The 15,668-nt window shown below is 38.3% G+C and overlaps 2 long non-coding RNA genes across 3 annotated transcripts; both read left to right on the top strand.

Annotated features, from left to right (window-relative positions):
• Positions 1-11,680: 11,680 nt before the first annotated feature.
• LOC111780534 lies at positions 11,681-12,686 on the top strand. 2 transcript variants are annotated; one of them, XR_002812856.1, is made up of 3 exons: positions 11,681-11,855; positions 11,936-12,059; positions 12,224-12,686. It is a non-coding gene; the product is annotated as an uncharacterized LOC111780534 (long non-coding RNA). The 2 variants fall into 2 exon arrangements; XR_002812857.1 differs by lacking the exon at positions 11,936-12,059.
• A 1,422-nt stretch (positions 12,687-14,108) lies between these two features.
• LOC111780394 lies at positions 14,109-14,546 on the top strand. Its single transcript, XR_002812849.1, has 2 exons — positions 14,109-14,336; positions 14,418-14,546. It is a non-coding gene; the product is annotated as an uncharacterized LOC111780394 (long non-coding RNA).
• The last annotated feature ends 1,122 nt before the right edge of the window (positions 14,547-15,668 follow it).

The raw sequence follows: 15,668 nt of genomic DNA, 5'->3' as shown, positions 1-15,668 counted from the left end.
ATTGTTTTCCATTGTATTGGAAAGGAATCTTAGCTTTAAAAAGAAAAAAAATAAATAAATAAATAATTTACTTGCAGCTGAATGCATTGAACACATAATATTAAAATTTTATATATAAACGAATAATATTTATTTTTTGTTCCAACCATTAATTTTAACATTATGATTGAGGTAATTAATGTAAGATCTCACATCGGTTGGAGAGGAGAACGAAATATTCTTTATAAGCGTGTGGAAACCACTCCCTATTAAACGAGTTTTAAAACTTTGAGGGGTAGCTCGAGAGAAAAAGTTCAAAGAGGACAATATCTGCTAGTGTTACGTTTGAGCAGTTACAAATGGTATCGGCGGTGTGCCAGCGAGGAGATTGAGCCTCAGAGGGAGGTGGACACGAGACGGTGTGCCAGTGAGGAGGTTAAGCCCCAAAGGAAACGAGTGCTAATGAAGACGCTAAGCTCCGAAAGGGGGTGGATTGGGGGATCCCACATCCTTTGGAGAAGGGAACGAGTGCCAACGACAATGCTGGACCTCAAAGGAAATGGATTGGAGGGTGTCACGTCTCTTGAAGAAGAGAATAAGTGCTAGTGTAATGCGTTTTAAAACATTGAAGGAAAGCCGAAGAGAAAACACAAACTGAACCATATGTGTTTTACAATTAACTTAATTGTTTGTTTGTTATTTTGTTTTTCTTTAGTTCAATTATAAAAATAATTTAACTACTTAAATTTTAGTTTAAATTTGANAAAAAAAAAAAAAAAAAAAAAAAAAAAAAAAAAAAAAACCATGCACGAACAAAAAGAATCTAAACTAAAAGTGAGATGTCCATCACCCGGAAGATGGCCTAAATTTCTATCTACTTAAAGAGTTCTCCGTCTCATGCTCATCTCATAATTCAGAAATATAACTCTTAAATAAATATCATTTATAACATGAATTTTGAAAAGGTTCCGAACAACTCTAAACTTCTAGAAAACACTATCGGTCTTACATGTTTTAAACAAAAACGTTGGAATTCAAAAATTAAAAACAATCACAAAATAAAATAACTTAAGATGAAATGCAAAACAATGTTNCCACACCCTTATAAATGGTGGTTTGTTCTCCTCCTCAACCAATATGGGACATCACAATACTGTGTCGTGACAAATTTGGTATCAGAGCAGTCAAGTTATAGGATAGAGAATCTCTTGAGGTAAATATTATTTAAAGGAGTTAAATTAGAATAAACAAAAAAAGTTAAAAATTTAAAACATGTTGAATGTTCAAACATGCTTAATTTATTAGAATCACGTTTCAATGTTTTAAACATCATTTCAAATCAACCCATCCATTCTTTATTAATTTATGAATATAAGAGTTAATATATTTTAAGTTATTCTTTAAAACAAGATAATTCAAGCACATCTAATAAATTAATTAATGGCATGGAATAATCACTGCATTAAATCTATATATTATATTAAGATTGGTATCTATTTTTCCACCAAACTTTATTTTCTATCTTATTTAGTTTGTTAATAATGGTTAATGACCAAACTTAAACTTTAGTTTAAAAAAATAAAAAGAAAAAAAGAAGGTATATTTCTTATTTTTATTACGACAAGAAAACAATATTTTACTACTGTTCGAGTCTACACGAAACACCTTTTATAAGGGTGTAGAAATCTTTTCCTAGTAGACGCGTTTTAAAGCTTTGAGGGGAAGCTCAAAGCGTGGGTCGTTACACATTATCTCACATGAAAGCGTATGCTCAAAGTGAACCAGATGAAATTATTTTGAAAATTTCTGACGTTATAGAGCTAGATGCATAGATATGACTTATTGTTGGAACTATTACAAAGGAAAATAGTGACTTTGTAAACCTACAAGTATGTGAACTTATTGTTGGAACGGTTTCGGGTTAGGTTGGATGAATTGTATGTTGTACGAATAACACGTACTATGTGATGTCCCACATTGGTTGGGGAGGAGAACAAACCTTCCCCTAGCATATGCGTTTTAAAGCCTTGAGTGGAAGCCCGAAAGGGAAAGCCCAAAGAGGACAATATCTGTTAGCGGTGGATCTGAGCCGTTACAAATGGTATTAGCGCCAGACACTGGACGCTGTGCCAGCCTTCTCGCTGTTCCCCCAAGGAGGGTGCTAGCGGTGGATCTGGGGCATTACGTACTATGTGTGGTTTAGCTACGTGTTATTACTTGTATAATGTGATGCTTATAAACTCCCTGTGATGTATGTACGTCGAGTATGTTTTGATACCATGTTCACGTTATGAACTATTAGACTTGATGTTTATCTATGATAAGAATGAAGATATGTCATACCCATTTTGTTTCATAGGTAGGTTATGTCATGAAAAACATGGTATGAAAAATTTTAATACTGCATGCATGTTGTGTTCGAGCACGGGATACTTCTCTAGTATATTTTATACGGACGCGTACACCATGATATAGTATGTGATCCTTTCCTTCCATTGGTTTTAAGCAATATGAGCATGCAGTAGGTCGTAGTAAGTTCGCGTATTGGGTTCGTGCGTGCGTGCATGAACCGTGTGTAGAGTGAAGTACTATGCATCCAACCATTCTTGAAAGAAATTTAGAGCCCGAAGAACAATCACGTAAAAGTAAGTTTCACCATGAACCATGTTACATGTAATTGCATTTCTCGACCCCAAAAGAACCAAATGATTTAACGGGAGCGTAGAAAAAGAGTGTAGAGGTATAACTTGTAATCCCTTCTAACTTTTGAACAGTTTGAAAAAGGATGAATGAGAATATTATTTCTAAGCTCAATTGTTTTCCATTGTATTGGAAAGGAATCTTAGCTTTAAAAAGAAAAAAAATAAATAAATAAATAATTTACTTGCAGCTGAATGCATTGAACACATAATATTAAAATTTTATATATAAACGAATAATATTTATTTTTTGTTCCAACCATTAATTTTAACATTATGATTGAGGTAATTAATGTAAGATCTCACATCGGTTGGAGAGGAGAACGAAATATTCTTTATAAGCGTGTGGAAACCACTCCCTATTAAACGAGTTTTAAAACTTTGAGGGGTAGCTCGAGAGAAAAAGTTCAAAGAGGACAATATCTGCTAGTGTTACGTTTGAGCAGTTACAAATGGTATCGGCGGTGTGCCAGCGAGGAGATTGAGCCTCAGAGGGAGGTGGACACGAGACGGTGTGCCAGTGAGGAGGTTAAGCCCCAAAGGAAACGAGTGCTAATGAAGACGCTAAGCTCCGAAAGGGGGTGGATTGGGGGATCCCACATCCTTTGGAGAAGGGAACGAGTGCCAACGACAATGCTGGACCTCAAAGGAAATGGATTGGAGGGTGTCACGTCTCTTGAAGAAGAGAATAAGTGCTAGTGTAATGCGTTTTAAAACATTGAAGGAAAGCCGAAGAGAAAACACAAACTGAACCATATGTGTTTTACAATTAACTTAATTGTTTGTTTGTTATTTTGTTTTTCTTTAGTTCAATTATAAAAATAATTTAACTACTTAAATTTTAGTTTAAATTTGAAGTTTTTTTTTAGTTTATTTAGTCAAATTTTAGGAACTTATATATAATTAGTATAAAAAAAAAAAAAAAAAAAAAAAAAAAAAAAAAAAATAATTAAAAACAATCACAAAATAAAATAACTTAAGATGAAATGCAAAACAATGTTTTAGCCTATCGTATAGTAAGGCCACTTACTTGGTTGGCCTTAGTCGAAATACTTCCTAATTAAATAAACTTAAGCTCCTGTTCCTTGAGATTTGCTCCAAACGTTGCAAGGGTTTGTTTCCTTTCATACCGTTGACCACCTTCTATTAGTATTTTAGAATTAAATTAATAAACATGAAATACAACACCTAAACAAACGAAATGCCCCTGTGGCATAGCGCTTTCACTTCTCGAGCTAAGATTCTTATGGTATTTTCCTCGTAACTCAAATATTTGTTGAGTTGGAGGGGCTCGTAATTTGTTACGTGAATAGGGTTCGTCATGTATTTCCTCAGCATCGACACGTGAAATACATTGTTTACTCCTGATAAAGAGGGAGGTAGGGCTAACTTATATGCTACTAGACCGATCCGCTCGAGAATCTTGAATGGTCCGATAAATTGAGGATTTAACTTTCCCTTACGTTCGAACCTCAAGACACCTTTCATGGGTGCCCCTTTAGGAATACTAGGTGCACTATCTCGAACTTTAAGTTTCTACGCCTTACATCGATATAGTTTTTTTGTCTACTTGGTGACTCGAATCAGCTCGGGTCCTACTAGCTCTCTCTCACCTGCCTCGTCCCAACATGGCGAGGACCTACATTGTTTCCCATACAGGGCCGCGAACGGTGTCATTCTAATAGTTGCTTAGAAGCTATTGTTATACGAGAATTCCATCAAGTGGAGCTTGAAATCCCAACTTCCCTTAAAATCTAGTAGGTAAGTGCGTGACATGTCCTCTAGAATTTGGTTTAAGCACCCCATTTGTCCATCTGTTTGGGGTGAAAGACGGTACTAAAGTCTAGGCGAGTGCCCAACACTTCTTGAAGTCTGCGCCAAAAAGCTGACGTAAAGCGTGGGTCTCAGTCTGACACTATCGACATTGGGACTCCATGTAATCTTACTATCTCTTTCACATACAGTTGAGCCCAGTTGTCAACTTTATATGTTGCTTTCCCAATTAGGAATTGTGCCAACTTGGTCAACCTGTCGACAATTTACCAGATTCTTGTATAGCCTTTCAACATTCTGGGTATTTCTACTATGAAGTCCATTGCTATATTTCCTCACTTCCACTCTGATATACTTAGGAGCTATAACATCCCTGCTGTCTTTTATCTAGGAGATTTCACTTGTTGACAAACTAAGCATTTGCTCACAAACTCGGCCACGTCTCTCTTCATGCTCCACCACCAGAAGTGTTGTTTTAAATCTTAGTACATCTTAGTACCTCTTGGGTGCATGGCAAATAGCGAGTTGTGAGCTTCCGTCAATATCTCTTTCCTTAGCTTCTCTATTTCTAGGGCACATAGGCGTCCCTAATACAATAGTCAAGATCTAAGGACTTCGGAAATCCGTCTACTGAACTCTCGCCTAGTGTCCTTCGAAATTTTTGCATCCTCTGACGACTTCACTATATTTTTTTTTTAAATTTGTTGATTGTTATCGACAATCCCGATTTAAACAGAGAATAAGAGAGTAGTAGAGAGATTCTTCAAATAGGACTGAGAGGGAGTGAAGAGATTCCTCAAACATGATAGGACGTGATTATATTTTTCAGTCTCCACTTTTTTATATATAAAAATAAATAAATAAATAAATACAAAAATATCATTAATCATATTTTTTTCCTTATATTTTAGCTAAAAAATCTAAAATTTGTAAAATTGAAGTAAAAAAATAATTTATAAATATTAGTACTTATATATTACCATATCTAAAATTTTAAAAGCTATGATTGTAATATTTATTTAAATTAAAATATGTTGATTTAAAACTATGTTAAATTTAAATTTTTAAAAGTAAAACACTATATTATATTTTTGTTTTTTTTTAAATTATTTTAATAAAATAGAAATTATACCTTAGAAAATTTTTTACCCATATTTTTAAAAAATAATAATATGGGGAAAGATTGTTCAGGGAGAATCCGATACCCACACATTTCTCGTGGGAACCCGATCCCCATGTATTCTTCGTGGGTATTCTCTACCCTCAAACCCCGCGAAAAATAACATTAAAAAACGAGTTTACCGGACATATAAGAATCCAAACTAATTTCTTATGCACGTTTCGTTGAAAGTTTTGTTTAAGATATTAAAAATGAGATATCGGTATAACAAAATAAGAGTCTTTCGTGTTACACGATAACATTATCAAAATTTCACCTAACAATAAGTAACATTTTTGTTTGGTTCCACAATTAATTCTAAAAATTTTATTATGTTAATTTTTAAATAGTAGTTAATTTATTTTTATTAAATACTTTTAGTCCATTACATTTTAATTTAATTTTCATTGGTTAATAAATATGATACTGATTAATTAAAGTCTTTATAATAGCCTAGATCAAATATTGTTCTCTTTACGTTTTTTCTCAAGGCTTCACCCTCTTCGGGGCTCAGCGCCCAGCGTCTTCACTGGCACTCTTTCCTTCTTCCAATCGATGTGGGACCGCCACCAAATCCACCCCCCTTTGGGGCCCCACGTCTTTATTGGCACACCGCCTCGTGTCTACCCCCCTTCGGGAAACAACGAGAAGGCTAGCACATCGTCCGGTGTCCCTCACGGCTTTAAGGTTTTCACACTTTTATAAGGGTGTTTTATTCTCCTCCCCAACCAATGTGGGGCATCACAATTCACCCCTTCGGGGCTCAGCGCCCAGCGTTCTCGCTGGCACTCTTTCCTTCTTTCAATCGATGTAGGACCGCCACCAAATCCACCCCCCTTCGGGGCCCCGCGTCTTTATTGGCACACCGTCTCGTGTCTACCCCCCTTCGAGGAACAACGAGAAGGCTAACACATCGTCCAGTGTCCCTTACGGCTTTAAGGTTTTCACACTCTTATAAGGGTGTTTTATTCTCCTCCCCCAACCAATGTGGGACATCACAATCTACCTTCTTCGGGGCCCAGCGCCCAGCGTCCTTGCTGGCACTCTTTCCTTCTTCCAATAAATGTGGGACCGCCACCAAATCCACCTCCCTTCGGAGCCCGCGTCCTTACTGGCACACCGCCTCGTGTCTACCCCCCTTCAGGGAACAGCGAGAAGGCTAGCACATCGTCCGGTGTCTAACTCTGATACCATATATAACGACCGAGATCAACCGTCAGCAGATATTGTCCTCTTTGGGCTTTCCGTTCCGGGCTTCCCCTCAAAGCTTTAAAACACGTCTACTAGGGAAAGGTTTCCACCCTTATAAATGGTGTTTTATTCTCCTCCCCAACCAACGTGGACATCACAGTCTTTTTACTCTACCACTTTCTTTTCATTTCATAAGTCATTCAACACGTAACCGAGTCTTATTAATCAAAACTTAAATACTTCTAATTTCTAAATTCTCTTCGTACTTAGAAACATAAAAGAAACTCTCTTCCTTTACAAATTCATACAAATTCATAAATTTAAAGCGCATAAGGAATCAATAAACTAAGATATGTCCAAATTTACCTATATAGTTATAGGAGAATCTTTATATAGTAAGAAACACAATGTACTTCACAATACACGACATGACGTGATGAATATGACGTAATAAATGGATAGGGATAATAATGTTATGATTTTGTTAACTTCGAACACATACACTTTTGATATCGTAGTGATATCGTAGTAGTCGTAGTTTTAACAGTAATATTGTGGTGATAGTCAAAGTTTTGTAATTTTCAACTCCGGGATTCAAATTAATCCGAACCCGCTTTAATTTTGGTAGGGTTTTATATTTTTTTGAAATCAATATTCTTATGTGGAAAGAAACAGAATGAAAAGATGGAATAATTGGGAGTTTTTGAGTGTTGGAAAAGGGGAAAAACTAATGAGTTTGTGTGTGAAGTTGGGATTGGAAGAGATGAACAGTAAGTTTGAATTCCAAGTCTTTACAAAAGGATTCCTTTAGTCAATAACGTTATAGTCTATTATCTATTTGTTTATGTGTTTCTTACAACAAGGTTTGTTCGTTCACATTCTTGTTTCCCACTATAAAAGGAGGTGCCCTGGCCACCCTCCCCACACCAACACCAACACCAACGCATCTCTCGCTCCCTTTTGAGTCACTGACATGGGAGGGAACAGGCACAAGAAGGCTTCCTCTTCCTTCTCCTTCCTTGCCTTCTTCAAATCCAAAAGGAGTAGAAAAGGAGACGGGTACGACCATGGTAGCACTTGGGACGACCTCTCGTGCCCTAGCAAGGTGTGGCCGAGCGATGCAGACAAACACCATCATTGGGTTGCCGAGCCTGGCATCGATAGAAAAGCCGATGATTACATCAAAAGGATTCATCTTAGCCGTGTCTTGGAAACCAAAAACCAAACTGTCACCGTCGCACCTTCGGGAACCAGGACGGACGTGTAAATTATCATCATCGTCGTCATCATCTCTCTTTGTTTATTTTGTTGCATCCCCTCTCTCTCTCTCTCTCTCTCCCTGTTATAATTCGTTTGAAGTGTTGTGAGCTTATCAAATAATATATATGACGATAGCTTAAACATTTTATTGATATCTATTCAAGTCTCTGAGTACTCTCTCTAAGTTATTGAAGAACAAGAATAAACGAATCATTTTGAAGCTAAAAGCTCACTAAGTTAACCAATACTTAATTTAATTTGTTCCCCAACATGGATGTCCACCAACCGGCTTGTCTTTTGCTTCTTACAACGTACGTACATTTCGAAGTACACGTACAATCATTATCTTATCCAAATACTTCTCCATTACCAATCAAAGGGAGATTTTGATGATTGATGAAACATCTAATGGTTTCAAATTGAAAATTGTACCGTATGTCATATTTGGTTAATTAAGAGAAAGATCATGAGTATATTGTTAGATGATGAAAGTCCTACATCCGCTAATTTAGGGAATAGTCATGGGTTTATAATCAAATAATACACTCTCCAGTGGTGTGAGTTCTTTTGGAGAAGCCCAAAGGAAAGCCATGAGAACTTATGCTCAAAGTGGACAATATCGTACCGTTGTGGAGAGTTGTGTTCGTCTAACATAGTATCAGAGCCATGCCCTAAACTTAGTCGTGCCGATAGATTGGTAAATTCTCAAATGTCGAACAAAGGACTCTAAAAAGAAAAAGGAGTCAAGCTTCCTCGAAGGTATAGAAAGGAGTCGAGCCTCGATTAAGGGGAGTCGTACTTTGTTCGAGAGGCGGTGTTGGATGATGAAAGTCCCACAACGGCTAATTTAGGGAACGATCATGACATATATAAGTAAGATATACTATGTCTGTTGATATTAGGTCTTTTAGAAATATCTTCAAAAGGAGGAGCCATTGTTCCTATCACGATGAACAGACGAACGATGTTATGCTTGCCAGTTTGATTCTCTTTGTATTTGAATTGAAGGAATGTTAAAACATTTTTAAGTGCAATTTTTTTTTTCTTTCTTTTGAGAAAAGTAAAAAGGTAAGATGCTTTCCCCTTATATTTTAGTTCAAGTGTAGGTTTGGTTTGGTTTAAAACATAATTAGGCATTGCTTTACAGATTATATACATGATTTTGTTGTCGTGTAGTGGTTTTAGTTCATCATATTACAGCTTTCAAAGTGCAATATGAAGAAAATTCCAACCAAAACGAGTAAATAAGCAAAGGGTTTAGGGTTTAGGGTTTCAGGTTTCGGGTTCAGGGTCGGACCCTCTTCAAATTCTTCTTTACAGTCTCGAAAGTGAAGAATTTAGAAAGTGCATAACTAAAGGAAGGTCCTTTATGTGGGAAAACCCTAAAAAAAACAAAGAAAAACAAAAGCTTTGGTATTGCAAAAGAGGTAAATAATTGATGCACTTCTGTCCTGACATTATCGGTATGAACGATGGACCTCTACAATAATACAATAATTTCTAATTTGAGTGTAAGCTCCCATTATTTTGCTTTTAATTTCTCTAAAATGTCTCATTCTTAATTAGGGAACGTTTGAATTCCGACCATCTTCACCTCCATTGGGGTAAACCCAAAAAGGAAAAAGATAAAGAGTTTGAGGTCCTCCACTCCAAGTGGCTGTTTTTTGTCCCCAAAATGAAGGTGAGAGCAGCTGTGTTTTGTTCTTTTGCTTTTGCTTCAGCTGTACTTGAGAGAATCTTAGAACATAATTACATTTATTTAATTAAATGAGTGGTTTTATTTAAAACCCAAAAGGGATTAATAAAGGAGATTCTTTGTAAATATCTAAGCTTTTGGGCAGCTAATTCTTCCAAATTTTAAACTCGTGTGGTTCTTTGGACGCAGCATCGCCCTTTGATGGCCTCTCAAACGGCATCAGTGGTATCATTTGTTGTTAGCTTCCCTCGTGCTCAATATCAATGATTGAAACCAAGTGATTGATTTAGAAGAACTTGATATCAATGATTGAAACCAAGTGTTTGATTTAGAAGAGTTTGATATCAATCTAGGGCAGCATGGGTGGGGAGTGTGTAGGAGGATTCCATGCATGGAAAAGAGAATTGAAGTCCAAGTAATGGATTCCTTTATGTATGGATTGTTCATGCGTTTTTGACTAAATCTCCTCCATCAATTCATGGGCGTGGTTTGGATCCTACACGGTGCCCTATTCTTCAGCTCTCCAATGATTCAGGCACTGCTTTTTCATATTCATTCATTGTTGGGTACATAGGACAAGCTTTCCATCCACCAATTTCACAATTTGTAGGCTAACCCTGTTGAAAATTATTGGGAGTGAATCCCAGGTTCGTTGATTTAGTGGAAGATCATAGGTTTATAAGTGAGGAATACTATCTTCATTGGTACGAGACCTTTTGGGAAAGCCCAAACCAAAGTCATGAGAGCTTATTCTCAAAGTGGACAATATCATACCATTGTGGAGAGTTGTGATTCCTAACATGGTATCCGAGCCATGCCCTAAACTTAGTCATGTCAATAGAATCCTCAAATATCGAACAAAGAATTGCCTCGAAAGTATAGTCAAAAGTTACTAGAGTGTCGAACAAAGGGTGTACTTTGTTCGAGGGCTCATAGGAATTTTCCTAGGATGCATGTGATGGATGACAAACCATGCGAAAAGAACTCGTGTTGGTTTGTGTGTTATAGTCTTTCCTCTTAAGAAGCGAGAAGTAGGTAACATTACCATGCATGTAGGGATAAAGAGAAATACCGGGCCATCAGCTAGTGAGTCTAGATTATGAATCCTCGACCAGAGTCATTACAAAAATTCCTACAAAACTAGCTTTTTATTTGATACCTATCATTTGGGTAGAAATCTATTATATGTTAGAAAGAAAAAAAGATAGTGAGATAGTGATGTGAAATAAAATTTGATGTTCGTATACTGTTACATCATTTCACACCACCGTCACATATGTTCAATTTTCAAAATTTATCTAATATTTAAGCAAATTTCTATTATAATAGTAGTTTGGAAGGAAGGTTAAAAGATAATTTTGTAATTTTTAAAAGAATAATTTAAAAAAAAAAAAAAAAACATAAAGTTTATAGGTTGTTTATTTATTTATTTGTAATTTAACTTAAAATGATACGCATAGATGCTTGGTAGGTGGGTCATTATTGTTAGATTCTAAACTAAAAACTGTCCAATATGGGTGACCCCAATGTTTTATGGCCCGACCAAAGAAACCTACGATGCGACACTATTTCAAACAAGAATCATTGAAGTCTCTAGAGTGTTGTAGAACAATTGGAGCCTTTTTATTTTCAATATATAATAAATAAAGTTTTAATTTCTCTACCAAATTTTAGTTTTAATCTATGTTTTTCAAATATCTCATGTAAAAAAAATTGTATGTTATGGTTTTATTTTATCATTATTTTCATTTTACTTCAAGAAAATGAAAGACTCTTCAAAATCAATACCACATGTTTTTTTTAACCATTTTTGTAACCCTAAAAAAAAAATTCGGGTGAAAATCAAAACAAGGGCAAATGAGTCATTTTGTCCCTCCAACCATTATAGGGGTCCAATGATGCCCAATCAGAATATCCACAAAACAAGAAAATAGTGAGAGAGAAAAGTTGAGAGGAGATAAAAGAAGCCACCGCGAAATCTCGTCGGATCGCCGCCGGAATCCACCTTCAGTCGAGACCTTAACATAAGAACTCCCTGCTTGGAAGGACAGATGGGCTCGCGAGGCCAATGCTCCATCAAGATCTGAGAGTTCGCGAGGTAGGTTCTTGATCAATCTTCTTCAGATCTAAGATCCTGTTTGACGATTCTAGATCTAATCTTACTGTATGTTCAACTAGGGAGGTTGTACTTCAAGATCTGTGAAGTAACTCGGTCGAAAAACGTGACTGGAGTTAGATCTGAGAGTGCTTCCAAGAACGATAATCAAGAGATGACCTACTTCCGATGTTCATAAATTGATTTGTATGGGAGTAATAAATTAAGAAAAAAAAAAAATACTTGAACGTAGTTTATTTAAAGATCTACAACTTTGCCGAATAAATCGTTTTGATTTGAACCCTAAATCGAAAGATACAAAAATAAGAAGTTCAAAGAAACTAACCCTAATCTACGATTTCATGTGATAGGAGGAGAGAGGAATTTTTCCGACAGCCACGTGTCAACCGGCGATTGGTGAAGCACGGCTTGGCAAGGCGAGGACACGACTCAAGCGTCGACTAGAGCTACGCGTTGGACGTCAGGTGGAGCAACGCAGACACGTGTCGTCTGCAAACCCACAACTGCGAACCGACCCAGAACCATCAGCACAAACCAACCCGTGATCCTACAGAGCGAATTGAGCCACCTACCCAAACAGCTACCAAACCAGACCGCTGACCCGCGACTGCACAGAATCAACCCGCGTGTGGTACTCGCGCGTGCCACCTGTAACTAGGACCTTCCCCCGGCGTGTGAGGGCCGGTGTAAGGACCATGTAAGGCCCATTTTGCTCCGTTCGACTTCTGCTTGCCCAATTTTCGTCCTTATTCTAATTCTAACCATGTTTTTATGTGATTAAAGACCTAATTGATTAAAATTAATATTTTTGGACACCCTACTTGCATAGAAACGCTAGCAAAAGGGCATGCATCAACCAAGTAAGTCACCACACGATATTTAGAAAGAAATACTTGTAGGAATTGCTTGGATTGCATGCATGCTCGTATATTTGCCTTAGGTGTAGCTTTCATACACCTTTCCTTGAATGAATTTAGGTAAGTTGATTAATATGAGTATGAACGTAATATGTGAAACATTATGCAAATTTTCTGGGTGTGCAATTCTGATTAAGCTTCTGCTCTATCTATATATATATATATATATATATATATAATTCATGCTGAAAGGAGGATGGATATTTATGAACTCTACACTCCAGGAGCTTGATGGATGTTATCGCTCATTTGAGCATGTATGTTTATTTTTTCATGAATTATGTATGATGATGCTATATAACAGTTGCATACATACTCAATTAGCTTTCATGATCCAGTGTAATGATAGGTCTAGGGTTTTAGTGGTTAGAGTGACAAGTCACTCAGTTTTGACCTAATCTTTTCCCTAAAAGCCTAACAGACCACCAGAGCGTACGAACCACCTTAGGAGTATCCTTAGGCTGCTAGTGTATGAACGCTGTGTTGAGGATTGTTGGGATGGAGTTTCACATTGACTAATTTAGGGAATGATCATGGATTTATAAGCAAGGAATAGTATCTCCATTGGTATGAGGTCTTTTGGGGAAGCCCAAAGCAAAGCCATGAGAGCTTATGCTCGAAGTGGAAAATATCATACCATTGTGGAGATTCGTGATTCCTAACATGGTATTAGAGCTATGCCCTAAACTTAGTAATGTCAATAAAATCCTCAAATGTCAAACAAAGTATTGTGAGCCTCGAAGGTACAATCAAAAGTGACTAAAGTGTCGAACAAAGGGTTTACTTTGTTCGAAGACTCCAAAAAAGGAGTCGAACCTCGATTAAGGGGAGGTTGTTCGAGGGCTCCATAGGCCTCAGGGGAGACTCTATAGTGTACTTTGTTCGAGGGGAGGATTGTTGAGGATTGTTGGGATGGAGTTACACATTGGCTAATTGAGGGAATAATCATGGGTTTATAAGCAAGGAATAGTATCTCCCTTGGTATGAGGCCTTTTGGGGAAGCCCAAAGCAAAGCCATGATAATTTATGCTCAAAGTGAACAATATCATACCATTGTGGAGATTCGTGATTCCTAACACACTGCCATAGCTTCATGGAGGACTAGGGGTTCCTGATCCGAATCCACTGCTCCTAGCCATTTTGCATGGGAAACGTGAGCCCACCTCGTACAAATTATTTAGCTGGATAGGATAAGGGAAGGGTAGCCCCTTCTCGATGAGAGAGACAATCATAAGCCATGCTGAGGTAGCTCCTCGTAGGTCACCGATCATTCACAACTTGGCATAAGAATGTTAGGATCGCACAANAGGGCTAAGTCAACTGAGGGGCAAAAATGTCATTTTGCCCCTCCAACCCAAATAGGGGTCCAAGGAAAACCCAGCCAGATTGCCTGCAAAAGAAAGAAGAGGTTAGAGAGAGGTCATTGAGGAGTCGGCCGAGAAGATTAACGGACCACCGCCGGAATCCATCTCCAGACGAGACTCGTACCAGGATTGAGAGGCTAGCAAGGCCGACGCTCCATCAAAACCTAAGAACATTTCGCGAGGTAAGGTTTCTGAACGATATTGCTCAGATCTGAGTTTTTCCCTACGTGAATCGACCCTAAAATGTTGAAATCTTCACCTAGGAACAACTCACGCACATTCTGTGAAGAAGTTTGGCCGAGACCTCAACCCAAAGGCGGAGATCCGAGGGTCATCCGAGAATGGTGAGCGAACTTCCGGCGTTCTTAAATCCTCCGATAGTCAAGAAAAAATTACAAAAAGAATACTAGGATGTAGCCTGTAACACAATCTAGAACGTTGCCGAAGGAATCATATGGATCCGATCTACGGATCGAAAGATATGAAAATCGGAAAACAAAAACCGACTGGGTTTCTATTTTCAGAGGACAGAGAAGAAGAAGAAGAAAAAAAAAAAACGGTCGGCGAGCGGTGGAGGGCGGCGATAGGTGCCGGACACGCGTCGACCACCGGCTGGAGCAACGTAGCTCCAGCGAGGCGTCGATACGTGTCGCCTGCAAGCCAGGCCGAACCGCAACGCGAGCCGAGCCGACCGGACCGGGCCGGGCCGGCCGACCCGCGACTGCGCGGAAGTGGGCGCGCGTGGCCACGCACTCCCAGCGTGTTGCTGGGCGCGTGAGCGCGCGTGGAACGGCCAATTTGGCCCGGTTGTTTTCTGTTTTCCCGATTTTTGTCCCGGTTCCAGTTCTAATACTGTTTTTACGTGAATAAGGACTTAATTTAGAGAAATCAGTATTTTTGGACACCTCACGGGCAAAGATAGCGAAAGGGCACGCGTCAACCAGGTAAGTCACCACCCGGTATTTAGGAAGAAATACTTGTAGGATTCGCTCGGATTGCATGCATGCTAGTAGTTCTGCTTCAGATTAGCTCTTCATGTAAGTTACTAGTCAGATTAACTGTTATGATTGAATTGGGTAAATTACATGAGTGTTGCTTGTATGCCTTAGGCTTCCGCCGTATGTATGCATGCGTTATTTTGTGTGTAGAATTGTGTATGCCGGGTTTCGGGTGCTTGATGGACGAATTCGCCCCATTGAGCGCGAACTTCGTGCTCTGGGTGCTTGATGGAGGTCGTCGCCCCGTGGAGCCGGTATGCCTAGTTTGCATGAATTACATACTATGATCTTAGAAGAAGATTGCATGCACCCTCTGTTAATTGCTAGGGCCCATTTCTTTGATAAGATTAGGGAATCTCCGTTAGGAGCGATATGCCGCTCTAGCCAGACTTAATTTTTCCCTAGAAACTTAGCGGTTTACCACGGTAAGAAGGTACCCCGGAGTGTTCATAGATTGCTAGCGTGTGAACGGTATCTATAGCTTCGTGGGAGAACCAGGGGGTCCCTGATCAGTCC

Source organism: Cucurbita pepo, chromosome LG18 (genome assembly GCF_002806865.2).
Source record: "Cucurbita pepo subsp. pepo cultivar mu-cu-16 chromosome LG18, ASM280686v2, whole genome shotgun sequence".
In the NCBI taxonomy this organism is placed as follows: Eukaryota; Viridiplantae; Streptophyta; class Magnoliopsida; order Cucurbitales; family Cucurbitaceae; genus Cucurbita; species Cucurbita pepo.
This window is presented reverse-complemented; position numbering and strand designations above follow the sequence as displayed.